At 38.0% G+C, this 23,263-nt stretch overlaps 1 long non-coding RNA gene across 2 annotated transcripts; it reads right to left on the reverse strand.

The window, feature by feature from the left end:
• Positions 1–5,467: 5,467 nt before the first annotated feature.
• LOC131578292 (uncharacterized) lies at positions 5,468–22,996 on the reverse strand. 2 transcript variants are annotated; one of them, XR_009277431.1, is made up of 5 exons: positions 22,928–22,996; positions 11,938–12,014; positions 8,329–8,405; positions 7,720–7,898; positions 5,468–5,555 (listed from the first exon to the last, which is right to left on the reverse strand). It is a non-coding gene; the product is annotated as an uncharacterized LOC131578292 (long non-coding RNA). The 2 variants fall into 2 exon arrangements; XR_009277430.1 differs by lacking the exon at positions 5,468–5,555 and having other exon boundaries at positions 7,628–7,898.
• Between the last annotated feature and the right edge of the window lie 267 nt (positions 22,997–23,263).

Consider the following 23,263-nt stretch of genomic DNA (forward strand, 5'->3'; position numbering starts at 1 on the left):
CAGATCAGATATTCATACCTCAGATACACATGAACTGTGCACTAACACCGAGTAGATCAATACCAGAATGGGAAGAGGCATTTCTCTCTTTATTCTAAACTATGAATTATGTGAATTATCCTGTCACTTATGAGTTGCTTCAAGATTTACAATTCTCACTTCTTAGTATCCCAGTTTAAAACACCTAAATTAAATGCATTTTATAAAAGAGTAATATCAACATGAAACTGAAAGAGATGTGTGTTTGTGGGGATTTTTTAACAGAAAGAGAAATACACAAATTATTATTTAGCATTGCTTTCCAGGTTGAAGGCAGAGAGAAGGACCATGTCTAGCTTCACATTTAGGTTTCTCTTGGAAACTGGAAGTTTTCCAATTAGGATTTCTCTTCCTTCCATTGCCCCGAAGTTCTTTTAAGAGACACAAAAATTAGCACAAGGTCTCCAAACACGATGACAATTCATACTGACAGTTAAATAATGAATTATTCTTGTTTCCCAGCTTTAAAAAATCAGGAGGAAGTGGGATGTCAATGATAACTTCATACTGCATGAGATAAAGTGAATTATTGTGCTCCCATTAGCTCTTCAGAGCACAAACCTTGTTTGGAAGTCTGAGTCATTATAGATCAATTCCAGGGTGTTGCCTAATATTACCACATTTGGCATCAAACACTGCCATCACATTTTTCTGTCTTTACTCCGCTTTCAAAGCCAAAGCAATCACAGAAAGGCAGCTCACAGGTAGTATACCCAGCATCAGAAGAGGGCATAAGTCATCCCATGAAGAGCTGTTGGATGTTCCTGCTGGGCTGCTTTTGGACCCCAGATCAGACAGGTCAAAGCTGTCTGGTTTGCTCTGCAGTTACGAGGCCATGCTGCAGACATAACCAAGCCCTCTTTCTTTGCTTAGCCTCAGGCCCTGCTTAGTTGCAGGATGGTGGCCATAGCAGAATACACAGAAGTACAGTTCTTTTGAATGAAATTACAATGTCAGACCCTTTATCAGGCTACAGAAGAACCCAGCGATGAAATAGCACTGTAACCTACCTGGTCCTTACAGAAATACAGGTCAAGATTCAATGGATTCATTTTTAGCCAGAGAAAAATAATCACTGTTGTACATTTTATTGGTTATTTTAATAACTACTGCCATTGATTATTCCCTGTGGTTGGGCTTCTTACTCATTATTCCAGTAAGCAGAGATAAAATAAAGCCTTCAGAAAAATACAATGGGACAATTCTAAAGGGAATACAGACATTTCCAAAATAACAGAAAGATACAACCCAAAAAGAACCTTATCCCTGTTCTTACTGTTAGCTGATTTATCAAGCCCTATATGGCAATAAACACTCAAAGAAAAATGGAAAACGTTTTCAAAGGACCATTGTTGCAATCCCAGTTGAAGTAAAAATGGTATCATTAAACATTCCAAAAGGAAAAGTTTCCAGCTGCAATCATACACCTTTTCAGCAATCTGAAAAGCTATTTAGAAGAAAGAGAACAGCTGACACTTCTCCATTGCTGTTCCTTGATTCATGTCTCTAGATGACTCATGATAAATAAACCCACATATATGAAACCGTCTTTTTTATAAGACTATGAACAAACTATATTACCATAGCATAGAGATTACAGAATTCCAGATAGATCAAAAATTTATTTCTAGTGTCCCATATATTTTGCAAATCACTGCACCAAAATTTTGCAACATCCCTCAGAATCCTACAGTGCTCATTTTTCTGCTGTGCTTCAGTGAATGCGTCACCAGCTGTACCTTTCTGCATCAGAATAAAATGAGCATAAAGAAACTTTTCAAATCACCAAAACACAAAAATAATTTATTTTTCCCCTTCATTTTTCTTTACACACACTGTCTCAGGTGCTGGTAGAGACCATGATATGATCATCTGGCTGCAGTAGTTATGAGCAATGATGAAGACACACTCATTTGTAGGAAGGAAGTGCTTGAGCTGCCTCTCTCAGATTCAATGTTTTCCTCACCACATCCTTGTGCCTTTTCCTCAGACTGGACATACTTAATAGACTCCTCTTCATTAAAAATATAAGAAGTCATGCATATTTTAATATTCCAAAAATCTATTTGTGGTTTCTTTCCAAGAATGACAAAGAAGTCCAGAATAGAGGAGCAATGGCTAGCAGCTTATCAAAGGTCTGGGGCTGGCTGTATATTTTTTATCAAAGCCAGGAAATGCACCAAGTCTGTTGTCATAGGATTGAAAAATATAAAATTAGGAAGATATTAAACACCTAGTCACACTTCTCAAGTGCATTCTTGTCAGAAGAAAGACATTATGCAAAGTGTTACAGAAGAGCCAAGCTGGATATTCTTGGAGAAAACTCTTGCTGCAGTCACACAGCAGCAGAAGCTTTACACACATCACTTGTCTTGCACAAGAACAGGCACAATGGACGGAGGCACAACTAATGAAAATTTAAACAGATCATACTTTTCCAAGAGCAGAGAAGACCAAAGGTAACAGGTAGCCTCAGCACAAGACTCCATCAGGACTCTCATTGCAGTCAGAGGAGAAAAGAATGTGAAAATATTCAGAATCAGGACTCTCTTTACAATTAGAGCAGAAAAGAGTGTGAAAATATTCAGAATAAAATCTAGATTTTTTTCTTAATTAGATTCCTTGTTGGCAGCTTTGTCCAACCACTTAGTAAAAGAGTCTTGCAATTAGAAAAATTTCTGTCTAGCCTCTTCTAAAGTGTATTATTCTTTCTTCTTCTCATAATCTTTCCCTAAATCTTCCTTTTCCACATTTAGTTAAACAGATTTTATCTTTGCTAACTCTTCAAGGCACTCTACACTTCTATTTGTACATCAGAACTGCTCTGGAAACCAGTAGGATGCCAGTAATGTCTACATCCCCTTGAAAGCAGACAGCACAGTGGAATAACACCACCCATTGGTGACACACACGTTCATGCAGTCCTTACCACCTGGTTTTATCCATGAAGAATATCAGTAACTGGCAAATTTTGGTGGTGTCATCAAGTTGAGCCTAGACAATCAGCCAAGCTATAAATGCTACACAGAAGTATATAATTGGCGCATCCCTCAGGGAAATATCTTAAATTGATTAGTGTTGAATCCACATTATTTTCATTAGCTATTACTAGCCATGTGGGAAAAGGCCCTGCTGTGAACAGGTGGCAGAAATATTTCTTCATGCTTTCAGGACCTCTGTTTATGCTGGTAGGACAGTAGCATAAACTATTAGAGGCAAGGAAGTGATTTTAATGCATTTTCTCCAGGCTAGCAAAGCCATTTAATTTAGTCCTGTGAGATAAAAAAAGAACTTGTAGCAAGAAAAAAATCTGAGTCTGCTGAAGCTGGGAAAAGGAGTTCAGGGGTCTTTAACAAGATTCTGCTTGGAAGAGTTCTGCTGGCTTGGATTTATAGTCTTAGTGTGACAGAAAAAAAAAAGCTGTAATTTATTTACACAAGTTCCTTTCCTCTATCCTACTTCAAATGGTTCCTCATCACCACCATCCCACTTCCAACCTCTGGGTTGGAAGCCAACTTTTTCCAGAAACTTTTTTCCCAACCATATGAGTACAGTCAACTCAGTCCATTCCTCTGCTACAAACATAGTAGAAAATACCACAAAGATTAAGAAATGTTTGCCTGCACTTAAATTTCTACTAGAAACAACATTGTTCTCTGAGTTTCAAAATAAAGTAAAATATAACAAGATTTTCAAGGCAGAAATCATCACAGCTAGCCTGTCTCCCTTCATAATTCCAAGGAGTAGCAGTTAAAATCCAACCTCAAGCCATGGTTCACATGTATTTTCAATCCAAATACGCAAAATTTTTCAAATCTGCAAAATCATGATATTCCCCAGTTCTATACAGGCCTACTTCCAAATATGTTCTCCATCTCAAACAGGTTTCATACTTTTAGTAATAACTCTGAAAAATTACTCAGATTCAAAATCTAGTATCTTACACTACTCACAGTTTTTGTAGTCCCCCGAGCTCAAATTCTCCTTTACCTCTGGATGGACTACATTATTTCAGCTGCTAGGAAGAAGATCCATGCTATAGAAGAGAATTGTAGTTAAAGCTATTTAGAAGTACAGATGGGAGCTCAGCCCTTAAAGATGAAGCCAGACAAGTAAACTTCAGGTGCCTGAAGACACCTCCATGTTGATAGTCTTTAGTAGTGCAATATTGTCACCTTGTGTTGCTTTAAATATATATTTATTTTAAAAGGTGTCTCCACACACAGCAATTACTTTTCATGCAAAACAATACAAAAAAAAAATTATTTAGCTGGAAAAAAACAATTTTTCATGGAGAGAAACAGTTTGGATAAAAATACTGAGCAGCCTTGCCTCACATCCTGCTGCAGGAGAGCCCAAGGGGCCAAGAAAGTGGCCAGCTCTATCACAAGAGAGTGAATAAGCTTTGTGTGTCTCTCTGACCATGGTTTTTGCTACTCTCCCTGCTAAATCTTTCTTGCACTCACTCATCTGCAGGAAGGGAGCACTGCAGGAAGAAAAAGTCTCTGACTCCCTGCAGTAGTTCCCCAGAAGAGGATTTATAACCAGGAAGAACAAACCACAGTGACTTTCAGAATGAAGCCAGCTGGGCATCACACACAAGGAAAAACAGCACAGGGATATTTAGGCTTGCCTGAGCAGGATACCTCCTTTCTTCTGCACCAGGCAAGGCAGCCTTTAGTGCTGTTTATACCACAAGTGGTGGCACAGAGCCCAGATACTCATTTCCACTGCAGTTGCTGCTCAAGAGATTTCCTGGCTTCAAAAATACGTTTATACAATTCATTCAATAATTTCTATTAGCAAATACTCATTTATTAGGAAGTTCTATGCTAAACAAACAAGGATGTCATCCAGTGTGCTGAAAAATAAGCTCTTCAACAAGACTGAAGCCTCTTAATACTGCTCTTCAGCATTAACCTTTTTTACCTATCCAAATTTTGTGTTAGGGTTTCAGTCCAATCTTCTATGCCACTGAGGCTTCATGTACTCCACTGGGGCTAAATGAGGGCCATGAAGGCTTATCACTTTGTGAAATGTGGCCTTGAACCATGTAGCTACAATGCTGGGAAAGAACACTGGCATGTATTTTAGTGTGTTCTGATCCATCTGTGACAGAATTGGAAACCAAGCAGAGATACTCTCCATGGAACATTATAATGCTTAAGGTAAATACACCAAGGCAGATAGCTGAATCCTGACCTCCTTTTGTACCAGATTCTCCACTCTTCTTTTTCCTCATTATGATATTTTTACAATGACATGTCTAAAGGGAAAAGGGAAATGTTATTCTGAAAACTCACCTTTTTCCTATTACTATATAGTTGCCATAACAACTTGATGCAATATCTTAATAATCATTCTCTGCATTCTTTTTAGCATTGTAGTTGTCATGACAACAACATGGATTTTATTTCAGACCTACCTCCTAACATTCTTAGATGTGTTTTGGTTGCTTTGAATGAAATCAGACTCAGTCTCCATTAAAAAGACCAAAAGAAAATCTGATGAAGTACCTACGAAAGAAAGCATCTTTATGAAAAAAGGTCCTAAAGCTCTTGTATACAACATTTAACCATGTCTTTTCCCAATGTATGCATGTTTATTTTAACAAAAAGCTCAATGCAAATACTACATTTGAGAATTGAATGCACAGAATAGAGCTTATAAATGTCCAACATTGTGTCTAGAAATAACCATTAATTATTGATTTTTATTTAAGAAAAAAAAAAGGTAATAGAATTTTTTAAACAATGGTCTGTATAAATAACATTAATCTATAATAAATCTAAGCTTCAGTGGGAAAAAAAACCAACCCAAAAACTGTTGTGGCAATCTGATATCACTCTACATTTTATGCAGTACTGGAGCTTGACACCTTTTTTTGTTATGAGATAGTTGTCATGAAATAGTGAACTAATGCAAGAAAGCTTCCTAGTCAGTACCCTTTTTGCTGTTGAGTGTCAGAAGAGAGTTTCAAATTATAAACTAAGGTTTGTAATTTACAGTATCACAAGTAGTGAATTCACATTGCTGATATAGAATAGACAGATCATGAGGTAGATCACCAGCAGAGACGTTAGGCCAAAGACCAAACAAGTGCTTGTCTCTTTTCCATTGACGGCAATACAGTCTCTGTTGCCTGGAACCTACCCCTCCCCTCTTGGAAGGAGTGTTACTACCTTATCACTTGAAATGCTTAACCTCTTGCAGCTGTCTGAATTGTTAAACTCAGAGCAATAATTATGTAATAATTACAAGCTATAAAAACTTAAGATGAGCCCAAAAAGATTTCAAATTGCTTCCTATTACACATAAGAATATGCTTTATGCATCTTCAGCCCTTACAAACATTTTCTCAACCACAGGTAATGTTTTAGCTTTCCCTGAATATTTCAAGCTTCTTCTTCCACAATGTGAAATTCAGAGTCATCCAAAGTGCAACATGTAGTTTCTAGGCTGCAACTAGCTATGATGGGGGCAATGGTTAAGCACATGATTAAGGAGATTAGGAGTTTGGAGATATGAATACTAATTTCCATTTCATTGCTTCTGTGAATTGGTATTATGTGTGCTATATGCGCATTCAGCTTGAATTTCTCTATTATCTTCAGTTCCAATACATCCTATTATCTGGGCACCCTACTCTGGAACTGCTGCTTCTCCCTAAACATCCAGCTTCTAAAGTCCACAGCAGAGGAAAAAACATGAAAAAGAAGGGGATGGCCTGATTTTTAGAAATATGGAGAAATAATTTATTTGCAAGAAAAAATGGAGAAAAGACTGGAACACAGAGTCAAAGAAGAAGGCATGAAGTAACAAACAGATCCAATATCTTAATCTTTTTCTTAGCACAAGAGCTAAGCAAAAGCCATCAAAAGTTAAAACACAGAATGTTTTGACACTTATTATTGGTGACATTTGTAGACAAAAATCTATCATTTGTAACAAAGGGATAGCTACATTTACCTAAACAAGAAGCATTAAAAGAATCATAAGCCCTCATGCTCAATTGTTAACTGCAAAACACATGAGAATGGATTTTTTCTACTGGTAGGAAAAATTTTCTACAGGGGTATAAACTCCCATAGACATTTACCAGCTTATAGACAGAGAGACACATAAAAAGCTTGGCAATAGACAGCCACAGAAAACATTGTGCTCTGTACAAGTGCACAGCAGGCATTTGAGAGACAATCTAAAGAGAAACTTAATTAACACCTAATTGTTTGGAATGGAGTGAGATAAAGGGAATATGAAAGTGAGTTAATGTAAAAATCTTTCTAGAGAAGAGAAATCTGGTTATTTAAATCCTGCTGCTTGCAATTATAAAGCTACTACATGCAAAATCTGTGCTGATTTATTTATCTCAAACTTACTCTTGAATCTAAAAATGTTCTTAACTTACCATTTGTGTCAAAACACTAAAAAAACAGCTTGCTTTTTATTTCTTTTATGTGAATTAAGAATTTATTTAGGAAAGAGATAGACATGAATGCTTTTTAGTAAGAAATACAGTTTCTCTCATTTTCTCTTACATGAAACATAAATGTTCAAATTCTTTTGAGTCTTTTGTTGAGATAAAAGGCAATTGATAAGAACCCATATTAATAAATACACATTTCCATTCCACTCTAACACATTTGTATGACCTTATTCTTCATATATCAGGACTCTTACCAATGAAATTCCAGTTTCTGTGTGTTACAGTTTTAGATAGATGGTAATGTTTCCCAAAGTCAGTTTCCATTCAAATCACCTGCACGTGATCAGCTTCCATTTAGTATTTCAAATAGGAATTACTACCTATTTGAAAATCCTTTTCAATTTGTAAGGGTACAAATCTTCTTCGATCACTTCTGCAAACAAATTCAAGTCACAGAATAATGGAGAACATTATTCCTCTTATATTTTGTACATTTAGATTTCAAATATGAGATTTTTGCCTGAATATTTTTCATTCCTTACTAAATTAGGCTGTTTTAATCAGTCAGAAAATCCACCACCACCAAAAAACACAAAAAACCCAAAAAAAAAACCAGAAGAAAGAAAAGCCTTTCTTAGTTTGTAAGTGCTAGCCTTTCTTTACAAAACTTTCATATTAAATAAAGCTGAAATACAAGTTGCAGCTACAAATCTTTCATACTATGAGAGCATTTAAAAATTAGGAGAAAATTTGGAATACTTCCTAATATTTTCCACCCAGAGGTGTTGGAAACCTGCTTCAAACAGATTTGCAGAGCCTGGCCTCTTAGAGTAGCCAGCTCAGAAACTGGCTTTTAAAAGTACCTGGCAATAGTTGACGCTGATGTTCAAGGCTTTATGGTCTTCCATACCACTCTGGAATCTTCCTCTCAAACTTCCATCTTTGGACATAGAGAACAGCACAACTCAGGTAAGAAAGGGAGAAAAGGAAAGGGAAAAAAAAAAAAAAAGCAAGAAAAGAGACTCTGGAAAGCAACTTCTGCAGACTCCTGCCCTTTAGAGATACTTAGGTGCTCAACAAGTCTTAAAGAGCTGCCTATGTATTTGCTGGGCTGCTCTAAATCGTTCTAAATCAGCCACAATAAGCAAAAACCCTTCACCTTCCAACTCTTCTGGACACCTACAATTCACCAGAGTACACCCCAATATGGGAAAACCTTATAAGTTATGTGCTTAGCCAATCTCTGTGGCAGCTTTTTGCTGCTGTAGCAGCACACAATGAACCCAGGAGGTGCCAGAGACTCACTTAAGGTAGTTCCTAGATAACACTGCTTGACAAATGCTCAGCCAGACTGCTGGAGATATGAAAGCACACAGTTCTATTCCCACCAACCAGAAGAAAACCAAACCAGTGATCTCAAAGGCCCCTAGGTTCCAGTGATGGCCAGACATGCTTTTGGCAAATGGAGGCAGGCATTACCAGGTGCTGGGTGTAAGAGGAAAGAAGAGGTCCACTTTATGCCTGAGGAAGACCTCTAAAGAAAAGGTGGCACATGTGGGACAGAGCCCATGTCATTAGCCCCTGTAAACAACTCCCAAAAATGAGAACAAAAAATATAAAAGCAGAAAAAGACTGTTTTTCCCAGTCCTGACCCCGTGATCCTGAGTAACATAGTCTAGGGAACCCTGCTTGAGCGGGAAGCTTGGACTACATGACCTCCAGAAGTCCCTTCCAACCTTAGCCATTCTGTGATCTGCTTCTCTGTGTGTTATGCAGCAAAGCCCTGTCATTTCCAGGCAATGTCCACAGCAGTATTTCTGTCAATCGTAATGAATCTCAAAACACAGCTCCTGGTCACATCTTTTCCCAGACAGCTAGGAAGATAAATTACTTTCTTAGAGTGACACAAGTCTTTCTGGGGCAATTTGCTTGCATTATCTGTAATAATGCAGAACACCACCGCATCCTGTTACCCCTATTTCCATTGAAAACAATGGCTTTTGCTTGCAGTGTGCAGAGCCAACAGTATTATTATTATTATTATTATAATTATTATTATTATTATTCAGAATCACATTCTTTGTCATGGCAACTGGGAACTTAATATCATAGTGCTGCTTTTTTTTTCCAATGAAATGATTGACTGCTTTGATAGCAGCGTTAATTATATCTTTGGCAGAACTGCAATCAAATTAACATGATCACAATTTACCATTGACCAATATCAAGCACTTTACTTCAGACAACTGCCAATTAGCTAGTTATCAAAAAAAAATGCCCTCCAGAGACATGATTTGCAAATTCAGCTGTTAATCTAATTGAAGTACAAACAGTAGTGTGATTACTTATAAAAACATGTGGTCCAGCAGGACACCAATGCCCTTCGGGCATCTTGGAGCTTTCAGTGTTTACCTCTGAGCAGACATGAGGGAAAAGGCTAGAGAGAGTACAGTCAGTATTATCTCCTTTGGAAAAGCAAAACCTTCCCCACTTATACAAACCCCCGGCATATTTTACTGTAAAATACTGCCTGAGTTATGAGGAAATTAATATAACCCAGCTGATCAAAGGCCATAGATCAATTCACAGGAAGCATTCTGTTCAGTATTTATTTTGACCCTAAGTCAAATTGAAAGGATGTTGAAATTTTATAAAACTTACATACTTATATATGTGCAGATTTTTTTCAAAAGCTGGGGGGGAAAAAAATCTATCTCAGAATAACATGTTTACTGATTTCTGCTGGGAGTTTAGTTCTTTGGGTTTTATTTTTTTTTATTTTTTGAATTTTGTTCATTTATAGGATCTTTGGGGAAATTCCAGAGCCATCCTTTAATATACCTAGAAACAATCAATATGTGGATGTATACTTTCTGTTTAAAAAGGGGTTTTTTTCTATACCTTCCTAAGCCCTTTCTATTTTAACCTGTTTGAACAATCAGTACTATTTTCTTTTTCTAAACCCAAAGCAAATAAACTTGAAGTACAAAATTAGAAAAATATCTGCTCCCTACAGTGAACTGACATGATCATAGCAGTGGAAAAAGTTCTGCCAAGTGAGAGAGCACCTCAGTGCCTTGGGTCAGGCAAACAGATCCCTGTAAGAGCACGTCCATACCACAGACAAAAAACTGTCTTGCATTTACTTGAACATGCAAGGCAACACTGCAAGCAGAATAAAAAAGTTATACTTAACCCATAAGGACTGGAAGAAAGATGACCTTATTTGTGATCTCTGTGGAAAACTAGAAGTTAAGAAATAGAAGAGTTTTGCTCCCCCAAAAATATTTGCAAGTAAGTAAGCTGGTTCAGCGCTAGTGAACTCAAAGACCTAACCCTAGTCCAGCCCTTTAATATTTTTTTCTATGCAATTTTCAAATATTTACAAAACTCCTCCAGTTTGTTTCTCTTATTGATTCATACCACAGCACAGTAAGGCATGTTATAGATATAAATACAGAATCATATCTGTTCTAGGTGCTCACACTATACATGTATTAGTCTAAAATTCAGCACAGAGCATGACTGGTTCTACTGAAGCGTAAGAATTGTTTAGAGAAGTCAGTTATGATCCTGTTTTCACTCTTCCTTGAAAGTTTCTAGAACAAAATAAAAATCACCTACAATAACAAAAAACCCAAGTAGAAGACAGAGTGGCAAGATGCCTTGCAAGTTTACTAAATACATTGCTACTCTTTAATAAAATATTCTATTTTGAATGTTACATTTTAGATGTGAAGCAAATAATATGACACTGCTAGGTTGACCTAGGAGACAAAAGGAAGGAAAAAACACTTGTGGTCTGATTATTCATCCTGAGGGATTACTCTTTCATTTTCAGTTAAGCTTTCACATTTCTCTCACCCTAGAAGAAGGACAAGCCAAATGTGTTCAATAACATTCTTCAGTATTTACTATGATCGGTCTGAGAGCACAAACTCTTCTGTCCCAGGTGACCAATTTAAAGACTCCAGTATAAGCTCTGAAGAAATAATGGACAGTCCATAAACTGTTCATTTCTCACTTATACTATCAAATATTAATGACAGAATAAAAATATTATTATACCAGTGCACAGGCATTGTCAAGCTTCATTGGGGAGAGGAGGACAAAATGCTTTAGTGTTTGAATGTGATGGATACTATTCAGTCATGGCTAGTAAATGATGCTGTAACTTGACATTAGTACTGTACAGCAGCACTTAAGTAGTAAAAATTAATCTCAAAGTAAGTTGGCTGTTTTTGCATCCTGGACAATTTCAGTTAGGACGCTGCACAAAAGTTATATCCACAGTGAAAGCCTTGGGACTGTGGGCAGACTAACCATAAAGGCAGATACAACTAAACCCTCATTCCATGATCCACAGGAATCTATTTAGTATCTGCAGCATTCATAATGCTATGAAAGTGACTGCACTTTGAGCAACTTTACAACTGACCTTTGGATGAAAAAGATCAAAAGGAATTACTCACTTGAAAATTGGATGCTCAAACAGCTGATACTTCAAAGTATAACTTGGTGGGAAGTTCCCTTTCAGGCTCTGTGTCTACTGAAACAAAGAGAATAGACCAATTTAGTCCTGGGTACCTGTAGACATGAATTGGGAGATTGCTCTGCTAAGTGGTGCCACTGAAGTGAACTCTGTAAAGTAAAAGGTTGATATAAAACCTTCTGGCTCTTCCCTGGAATTCTTTCTATTGACAATAAGAGACATCAGTTCAAGCCACAGCTTCATGCTATTAAATACTATGGGTCAGGACCGAACTTGCATCCAAAATACATCACTACAGGCAGAAACAACTGTTACCCCAACAATATTCAACCCTCTGTAGCTGAATGATGTGCATTCCTGCTGTCAGTTTTCCTAATGTTTATTTAGTTGTAATTTTTATTTTCTTTCAGCATTGAAAGAATGTCCATTTACCCTTCATCTAGCACACTGGCATGAAAAATAAATACATGTCCAAGCCTCCAAAAAATTCTTCATTTTCCTTTAAAACAGAATTCTGCTTACAAATTAAGTGTTTATTCCAGTGACTACCGTCTAAGCTAGGACTGGCAAAATTATTGTCCCAAATAAATCAGCACTCTGAGACAGGTAATAGTTGGGGTTTTTCCCCCCCACATTTTTTCAAAATAATAAACAGTGATGAGAACACTGTTCCATAACATATCTATTTTTATTTTAAATGGTTTAGCCACAGCTGAAGAGCTTGAAGGAAATTAAGCTAGATCAAAAATCCTATTCATGTTTTCCAAAATAGAATGGATAGTCTGTTATTTTACTTATGCAGCTCTTTCTATTCCATGCTTACGGAACAGCGGTTTTCTGATTTGTTTCTTCCACTGTGGGCTACTGATTGTGTGCTGTACTTAAAGCCTCTTCATCTTGAAGAAAACTTATTACTAATACATTGTGGGATGCCAAAGCTACTGTTGAGTGTCCAGTAACTTTAGCAGTCCATCAGACTGGAGCTAGGAACACACAGCGGGTGGGACATCTGCCTGGAAAGCTACAGTAGCATCGAAGACACACACAAATTATAATAATGACTCATTATAAACTCTTTATGCCTCTAGAAGAACACACATACCACAGCTTGCCATCTTGTTACCATTAAGAATGTGAAAATGCTGCTTGAAAGTGGATGAAACATATATTCATGTAAATATCCATATTTATAGGAACGGAAGAAAGTGACAGTTAAACTATATCAAAGTAAAATACAACACCAATGAAGACAAAAAACCTCTTTTAACTATCCACACAGATCTTTCAAAAACGAAAAAATATCCAAAAGCAGGTCTATTTTTAGAGCAAATATGTGAACATGGAAATCCATTTCTTTTTAAGGGCTGGGTAGTTAGACAATATTTAGTGTCCATAGGAAAACTACACAGTTTTTTAGACTATACACTTTTTATATGACTCGGACTGTGGATATCCCATCCCTGGGAGAGTTCAAGGCCAGAATGGATGTGTCTCTGAGCAACCTGCTCTAGTGTAAGATCTTCTTGCCCATGACTGGCGTGTTGGAACTTGGTGACCTTTAAGCTCCCTTCCCAAACCAGTCTCTGATTCTTTGTTTTTTGCTTCCTCTATATCATCATATCTGTTGTTCAGGACCCTCCTAATATTAAGGTATAAATTTAGGTCCATGTAACCTGTTTGCATTCAAAGGGGGTTTGTCTTTGCCACATTTGGAACTACGTTACACCATGGTGTAAGAGTTTGCAAAAGTGAGGTGAGCCCAAGTCCATGACAAACAGCACAGGATTTAGATCAAGTTTGGATTAGGGAATGATTAATGGTGAAATACCAATTTTCAGAAACATTTAAATGGTAGAAGGTTTAATACTTAACAAAAAGTGGTAAAAAAGCTTTATGGACTGGAGGTCAGAGAGAAAATTCTGCCTTATGTATCCCTAGTACCCTACTTTCACACTGAAATAAATCCAGAAATACAAACAATGGAGTCAAAATCATTTCAGAAAGGAGCTGGCAAACATATACCCCATCCTTTGCCAAGTCCTTCCACTCTCAAGATGGAGACAGTTAAATTCTGTGAGAACACTTTCTGGAGGTTTATCCAATATATGTACTTTGCTGAGGACTGCAGCTTTTCAAGGGATTGATTTCCCAAACATACTGAACAAAAGAAAACGCTGAAAGCAAAAAAGTATTATTAAACTAAAATTTTCTTCTTTGAAGTAGCTTATACAAAACACCAAGCTTTGGAAGTGAATTGCTAGCCTTTGAGGTACCATTTACAAAACAAAGTTCTAGCAGCAGTCTATCGTCTCTGACTGTCCCACACCCATCAAGGTGCCTCCATCTCTGCTGCTGCTCTTGTGTTAGCAGCAGAAACACGGAGCAGAGCAACATCACTAACTGGCAGTGAAGACAACCCACTCTCAAAATAATCCTTGCACATAATGTGGTACTTCCTTGGAAAATAACCAAAACATTCAGTTACAAATTTTAACAGATGAATAGTGGCATGAGCCAGGATATCCCATTTCTCCCAGAAAGTTATCCAAAACAGAGTGAACATGAAGATGTTGAAGTTGCAGCCAGTTGCACTGGTGTGTGTGAAAAAATACATGCCCTGGGACAGAGGTAGTCACAGGATATTACAGTAGTGAAATAGTGTAAATGCTTTTCTTTTATAGCTACTGGCTAGTGACTACCAGGCTTGCCCACAGCATCATGGAAACCCTTTTCCACTTTTTAGTCAAGGCCAATTGCCAGTGATCAATATGAACCACTGGTTATTGCTTCCACAGCTACTTTGTGGTGGCTAAGTGCCTCTCCCCAGCTGTCTGCATGCTATCATGAGCACAGCCAGCACAGTGAAATCACAGTGCACACAATGGTAAACCCACCATCACCTCAGGGGCAACTTTTGGCAAACATTCCCTTTTATATTAATCCAACTTTTCCTTCAAACACACTTGTGATCCGTTTGTTCAATGGCTTTTGCCATCTAAATTCCTCTGAATAAACTGTGCACTAAATAAGAACTGACAATGAGTAGACATCAAAAGGGATTTAGTTCTCTTGACAACTCCTGAGGGGCAGACACAGAAAAGGGGATGCATGGATTCCCTGTGCAGAAACGTTTGAGGTCTATAAGAAAATATCTCATACCAGCGAACTGTACAAAATTTTAAAGAAGTTTTTAAAAGAGAGAGGAAGAGAGAAGGACAAAAAGGCAAGCCCTGGTGCTTTCTTAGGAGGGGAAGAGAACTTAGAGAAAGAAAGAAAGAACAGGAATGAATTCTTTAATACCAGGCAACAAAGAGATACAAAAAAAGGAAACCAATCAAAAAAGAAAAAAGGCATAAATCTGGAGATGCCCAGACCCTGAAAAGGAAGCATGCCGACCAGGAGAGTAAGCAGTAAATTATTTACCAGGTATATTTCTTCACCAAATTGGTGAAGAAGGCTAACAGCACTGAGTACCACCTACCAACCACCAATCTCCAGACTCAACTGAGACCTCCTCTTCTTACTCTGAAGTTCTGCCACAGCAGTATGAAGCCTGCTGGTTCACCAGGGCAACAGAGGTTTTTGCTCCCAGCAAAAAGTGGGACATCCAGGGAGCACCAGGGCATCCCCAGGCCCAGGTCACCTCCCACAACCCTGAAGCTTCACCTTGCAGTGCCCCGAGGCCATGTCTGCCTTCAGGAGCAGAGCTGTTTGATAAACCTCTCCTACCACATATCCTGTTCAGGATCCCCTGAGACCCAGATGGTACCCACAGGGACTGTCCTGGTGCACAGCCTGTAGCCAAGCTTCTTTCAGAGGCATCCAGCTTGTTCAGTGCCTGCCAACATGAGAACAGCACCAAGACATCACAAGCAGGGCTGTTAGGAGGCTTACTGCTGTCAATCCACACTCAGGTATAGCTACAGCCAAAGAAATCATGTTTTTCAAAGAACACATGATTTGAGCTTGCAGAATCCACTGGAAGCTGTGGACACCGAGAGGCACTGAATCCAGACCTTGGACAGGAGGCATATAAAACTCCTTTCAGGCACTACCCCATCTCAGTGACATCCACCCCTTCTCCCTAACTCAGAGGTAGTTTAAAATCTTGTCTCCTTTCTGTTCATTTCTTTCTCTGGAAGTCAGACTAAAACCCAGGCACTTAGAAGAAAACTGTATTTTTATTTATGGAAACTTATTTTCTGATTTACTCAGCAAAGCCCAATTTTTCTCTCTTCCAAAAAGCACCTGGCATTTTAACCCAGCAGTCCATGATACCCACACATAGAGGATCTAATTCAGATAGAAGAAATTGATTTTTCACCCTAATCTCGCTGCATTTAACAGAAGGAGATAGCGGGGGTTTTTATTGGCAGATTGATTGACCACTGCTGCAAGCAAGACTGACCAAAAGCAGGATCCTGAAGTTACGAAACTAGAAGTAACTCATTACAGGTTGCTTATAACTTGAGTTGCAGTATTTTTCTTATCAATCTTGGTGCTATCAGGTGGCCTAATGCTCTGCTACAGGGAACAGCTACTGTTGCTCAAAGTAATACTGCTTCTTGGGGGAAATACAAACTTAACTGAAACGTAAACAATGTGCTTTGCTCTTACGCAAATAAGTCTAGCATTCAGTTAAGGAAAGACAACAAAACTAATGGTAAGAAATCAGCAAAATCATAACAGTTTGAGAGGTTCTCTGTGACACATCTGCTGTTCTTTAAATGAGACAATCTGTTCGTTGCTGCTTCCTGAAATCCAAGTTTTCTAATACCAAACGCTTTCAGCATTACTAAAGGCTCATTTGTTTCCTTTCTTCTGGCCCTTCTTGTTCTGTTTTTATGAGAGGCATTTTGATAGCCTAGGAAAAAAAGCACTTAAAACTTTGAAAAGTTCAGTGCCAGTTTCTATAAAGCACTAAAATAAACTTTTGTGATAACAGCAATAGTTATTGCAGTAACAATCAAAATGATATTCAGTAAAGAGTATAATTTCATAGCCCTGTAAAACCAGATACAAATGTGAACTCCCTCAAGTGAGACTTACTCTTCACATTCTTTTTTCTTGGCTTTTATTGTGCTTCTAGATACCATCCTTCCTATTGGCTTCCAGCAGCTCTCAACAATAATGTAAAATTACTGTGATTTTGCCATGCATTATTAAAGCCAGTCCAAATCACCTTATCCTGAGAAGCCGACCACAGAAGTATCGTCCTGTGTGCTACCAAAATATTAATTGTTACTCTCCCAAAGACTCAGTTAACCAAGTTCCTAACTGATAGAAAAGAATATCTACAGAGAAGGAAAACAATTTTATGAGGACATCACCTGTATACTTTCACATAACCTACATGGGCTATTCATGTTTTCTCATAATTTTATTTCCTTGTGGAAACATTTTATTTTTTTCAGTAGAAAATTATGCATTTTAATATCTAACTTTTTGCCATTAACAGGCAAACAGTTATAGTTTGAAAATATTTTAAAAAATGCTTTAAATAATATTAAGGGAAAAAATTTAAATGGAACAAGGTATTGGAAATACATGTCTTGGACTAGGCAATCCTTTTCTCCCTTACTAGCCCACTTTCATCAATCAAGTTTCTTTCAAGTAAGAGTGCTGTTACAGGGACTCCTCTTACCTGTACGGTCAATATGAGAAATTCAGGGGAGTAGTAATACATTTCATTAACCTGACAGTTTTTTTACAATTAAATAAATAAAAATCATCTTTGTTTACTTAATTTCCAAGTAGAATTTTCAAGTATTCATTTCATTCATTATCTTTTGTAGCAAATCTCAGACTCTCCTACAGGTACAAAAAGGTCAGCCTTCCAGAAGAGCAGAAATATCTCAGATGCATCTGCATCTTAGAAGAGGAACTTGGATCCACAGTGGTCTGGCAGGAGCCCTACCTGGGGTAGAGAGTTGCTCTATTCCCTATTTTTCATTTAGTATATTACACAATGCTAAGCAGTGTAATAAATTTAACAACCAAAAACTTAACAGCCCAACAGTAAACCCTTCTGTTTTTGTCAAAGACTTGAAAGACAAGAGAATTCACATAAATGACTATCTAACTGCTACTGCTCTCTTTTTAGCTTTAATACCTCATACTTGAGAGTCACAGAGTGCAGGCAGTAAGAATGGCTGATTCTTTCTGGTTAGGAATTTGCATAATAGGAAAGCACATCACCATGCCAATCTTCAGCAAATACTTGTCTAAACAAAACAGAAAACTCAAGAAGAGAAACAAGAAAAAAATCATCCCAAAATATACTCTGACACTCTTCTTAATATGGTCTTCATGAAGACAAGTTTAGGTGCAATCCAGAACAGAAAATATTTTGTCTTGGCATTGACATCCTGAATGACTTCCTCTATAATTACTGCATCTCCTGTCAACCTTCCAGGTCACAGGGTGTACCTAGTTTCATTCAAAAATGTTTTTGAAGCAGATCTTCCAAGTATATCCCTTCTTACTGTGCTGTGCTTCACATTTTACAGAGATTTCAGAGCACATAAGCAGGAAAGCTTTGGGGGGAGAAAAAAAATGAAACACCAAGCCACCCAAAGACATTCTCCAGGACCTCACCTGATGCCTACCAGTGACCAAGGGACATTCAGTCCATGAATCAGTCTTTTTCTAGACCAAAGAAAAACCTGCTGAAATATCCAGTGCACATGTCAAATCCTCACAACCAGTCTGTTTTCCAGTTCTTCTTCTACTGTGTCACTTTTTTCCCTAGTATAGATTCAAGATAATTTTACTCTTCTGGGAAAATTTAAACCAATGTTATGAACAACTTTGGAAGAATAAAGCCTGCACATTTGAATTGATCATCATGTTTGCCTGAGAAGGTTCACTTTTGTACTTCAGCTCAGTGGGATTACCAGCACTAACTACACAAATAAATACCAACACAAAACCAGCACTTGGTAAACTTGGAGTAGTCACATAAGATTTACAGTGACCCAAAATAGCCAGATCAGTTTGGAGTGGGTAGCAGCTTTAAGAGCCCAGCAACTTAGCAGCCTTGGCAGCTTAGTTAATCTGGAGAAGGATGGGAAAAGGCAAGTGAGTATAAAACAAAAAATTAGTTGATCATGGTACATGCTAGCTGGCAAACACATCACTAAATACAACTAGAGGAAGCCAGATTTAGTGCTCCAAGCAAACACATCACTAAATACAACTAGAGGAAGCAAGATTTAGTGCTCCAAGCAAAACAGAGCACAGACCATATCTACTGATTTTTACTCCTACCGAGTTTTCCTGTTTAGTGAGTAAAAAGACATGCCAGCTGTAAATCTAGTGCCCCAGCAGAGCTGCTTATGTCTCAAGCAGCAATGGTCATAAGCAGTTGAAAGTGCAGTAGAGACCATTGCTGTTGCTTCAGGTGGTAACCAAAGAATCAAAAAGATGTTTTTCTCAGTGGATTCTTCAACAACACAAAGAAAGATTGCAAGGTCTTTCTTTGTGTTTGCTTAACCCATGCTTATTATGATCTGAATAGTGAGAGATGCCTCTTCCCAAATTAAGGTACAAACAAAACCATATGGAAAAATTGATAATACAGTAAAGGTGAGGTAGAGAGATAGAAACAAAGAGAAAATTAGGGGAAAGGGGAAGAGAAAGGTTAAGCAGAAGATAGTCATCACCCATGAATCCAGTGACATTCCACTGATCCTACTTCACCCCAGGCTTCTCAGTGGTGGGGCTCTCAGTCATTCCTCTGGGGTACCACCTTTATACACTCATAGGGTGGTGGCAGACACCGTTTCCATAATTTGGGAAGATAATGTGTATGACCACTTGCTTCCTTTGCCACAGTGGGAATTTCTGTTTGGATGCATGAACCAGGATTTGCTAACCACCGTCTTGCCTCACAAGGCCTGGAATTAGCATCCTCCTCTCACAAATTCCTCTCTTCTGTGCTTTTCACGAGTTCCCACTGTGATGGCTTATCTTATGGCAAGTTCCTTCTGTGACCTTGACAGAGTTTGAGACAGGCAACTGTGTTCTTTAAGTCCTTATAATGTTGAAAAGTAGAATGAGTCTTTGAATTGTCATTAGAAAACCAGAGATAACCTAAAACTATAACTAAGGTTGAATTCCCCATTAAAATTATTGAGAATCAAAAAATAGTTGATCTTTGCTGGTGCAACACAATAAAACCAAGCTACACCTTGAAAAAAATATCTTAATAATTATTTTTAAAAGCTCTGCAAATGCCTTACCAAAAAATCTATTGCTTCCAGCATTTCTAGAATTAATGCCACTTCATGTAAAGCACGATTCATTGAAAATGTTAAATGTAATGCATTATCAAATATTATTTGCAAGCTAACCAAGAAAACACAAAGTCTAATATATCAAAATTGTATTGACCCAGAGTCCATCAAAAGTCCTACTTACCAAAAATATTCAAAACAGATTAAACAAAATACATTTTAGAATATCTATTTAAATAAGCTAAATTGAAACAAAAAATTTGCAAAAAAAACAGCAAGTAAGAATCTTGGAGATACCCTTTGTGAAATTATTCCCCATTTTACTGTAAGACAACACACAGGCACCCATGGTGCAGGTACACAATCAGCTCTATGGGACAACTGACACTAACAAGCTTAAGTGAAGTGGCACGTTCATTTTCTAGTGAAGAGCTTCATTATATCATGTACGGCTTCAAATTAACTATATCTAACTACCAGCTCTTCCCTCCTTCAAAACATGCAAGTCGTCTAGGATTTGAAACAAAGCCATTCCATAACCATAACTTCCTAATGAATCATGTATCACTTACACAAAAAGGTTGGAGAGTCTTTTTTATCATTATTTTCCACAGCCAAATACAGAGTGCCTTCTTTTAACATCCTGGTTTAATATTACTGGTAAAAACACTTGTTAGTTAATATTATACCGTACTCTTCTAAAATAATTGTCCTGAGAATAAGAGCTTCTGAGTCATGTTTTTATGGTTGGTTTTACATTATTCTCATATAATTTTGTCTCTCTTATAGAATATATTCTTCCCAATATATATTTATTTGCATGGTATTCTTTTCATTGAATAGCTAGATGCAAGCAGAAGCCTAAAAGTCAGCCTTCCCTTATAGGCTGTGGGAAAAAAAAACAAAAGACCACTAAGGCTGATTCAGTGTATTTGGAGCACCCACTTAATGCAAAGGGTGATTCATGTTTTCTGGATCTCTGCTCCTGACAAGCAGAGCTACTTTCAAGAAGCTGGTCAGACAAGAAGAGACCTATTGCTAATGCCTTACAGATACTTCTACATCATCAGCTAGCAAGGTGCAACAGGAGTGCATCTGTAGAGCAAAACACTTGCTGCACACTTCCACACTAGGTACACTTCAGGAACAGAGGGAAAGCACTGTTTCAAGCTTGCTGTAGTCTGTCTGCAAGTCCATTAGCAGCTGAAGCACTCTTAGGAGTGCCCCTGCACACAGGAGCTTAGGCCTGGCAGCTCAGTTTTATCACCAGTCTCCACAGCCCAGGACTGCTCCACAGTGAGAACCCAAAGCAGAAAGTGGGAAAACCCAGGAGGTTCAAGTTAAAAGCATGTCTTTCTCCAGCCTACACTGCTAATATAGATATATCATGGGTCACCATTTGTTCCCTTTGAAATGCACTTTGGGCTTTTTTCTTGGCACATTTAGTCAGTGCCCTGCATCCAGGCAATTACAATTCGTTTTGGAAACTGCCAAACTTCAGTATCAATGCTGCATTTTGACACTCATTACTTACACTGGAGTGCCTTTCATTAACAGAATCATTTTGAATTAATGTCCAGTACCAGCAACAATGCCACCAGCTCTGCTAGACCTGTTGGCAATATCTTACCAGGCACTTCTGTGGCTGCATCTGACACCTTCATGGTTTTATATAAACATATGTCTAACCTCCCTCTCTTGTACCACAGATGACTGATTTAAGAGAACACCAAAGGGAGAACAATATTGTTGACACTGAAGTGGAAAGCTGTTAGCATGGGTTGAAGATCAAAAAATTCCAATGCTTCCATTTTCTCAAACACTTTATTCTTGCCTTTGACTTTAATAAGGTGGGTTTTTTTCTCACTATTCAGGTTTTAAAAGCCTCTGATGAATTTAAGGGCAAAACATTTTTGATTTCAATAAGAAATCAAGCTAAACATGGTATGAGGCAAACTAAATTGAAAAGTACTCCCTGGGAAGAAAGTAAAGACTAATAATGGACACATTGAATCACCTGATGGTGAGTCTCACTATAAATGTCACTGCTAAATCAGGCATCCCTTGTTACCATAGGGAAGTGATTGCACGGAAAATTTAAACCTAACAAAGGGAATCATTGATTTTAGAAGATAAAGATCCACTAATAATGAACCCAGCAACAATATAACTTCACAGGTATTTAGTAGTATAAGCTGCATGTCTCGTATCCTTTGGGAATGCAAAACCAGCCAAAGGTCATTCTGTTTTGTTATTCATATCAGCATATTTCACTTAAGTGGCTCTTCTACCACTCACAAGAAATAAATGTATTTGTAGAAATCAGTATTTTGCACACAAACCACAGTCGCTAACATGTGCCTTCATTTCAGCAATGCTACACATTTAAAATTTCCAACTCAATTTCAGTTGGAAGCAGCTGAGTGATTCAGGAGAGATGAATCAGTAATTCACAGTATCTTCTATCAGGAGCAAGGAGAGATTAGGTATTTATCTCTCCTCCTGCTCCCATATAAAAAAAGTCTAATATTCTCATCACCAGAAATAAAGGTTTATCTGTTCCCATATCCCAAGCCTGCACTGTCACTTCCCCCACGGCTCTTTCAGAACCTCCCTCTGACCACCTCCACAGATGGGGAGAGCACACTTAGAACTCATTCCTGGCCCTTGAGCTATCTGAATTCACCATGCCCAGAAAGACCATGGAGAAGGCCAGCCATTGAGTGTCCTTACCTTCAGATTCCATCAGCTCCTTCCTCCTCTTTCTATATATCTTTCTTTTCTTTTTCATCCCTTGCACCTGCAAATCAGAGGGGACAGAAAAACCTAAGGTTGAATTATCCTCCTCTTTACATAGAAATATCTATGTTTCCCTGACAGCTCTTTGCCTCACAGGGGCTCCTCAGTACAGGTTACATCAGCCCTCAGAAGCAGCAGATCAGACACAGAGAGAACACAATACCATGTAAATTAAATGCCTGCAGCTATGTGATGTTCAAACCTCCTCTGCAGCACAGTCAATGCCTTCAACTCAGATCAAGTTAAACTGAGCTAACTCCAGCAGCAAGC

The sequence above is a fragment of the Poecile atricapillus genome, chromosome 3 (genome assembly GCF_030490865.1).
Source record: "Poecile atricapillus isolate bPoeAtr1 chromosome 3, bPoeAtr1.hap1, whole genome shotgun sequence".
Taxonomy (NCBI): domain Eukaryota; kingdom Metazoa; phylum Chordata; class Aves; order Passeriformes; family Paridae; genus Poecile; species Poecile atricapillus.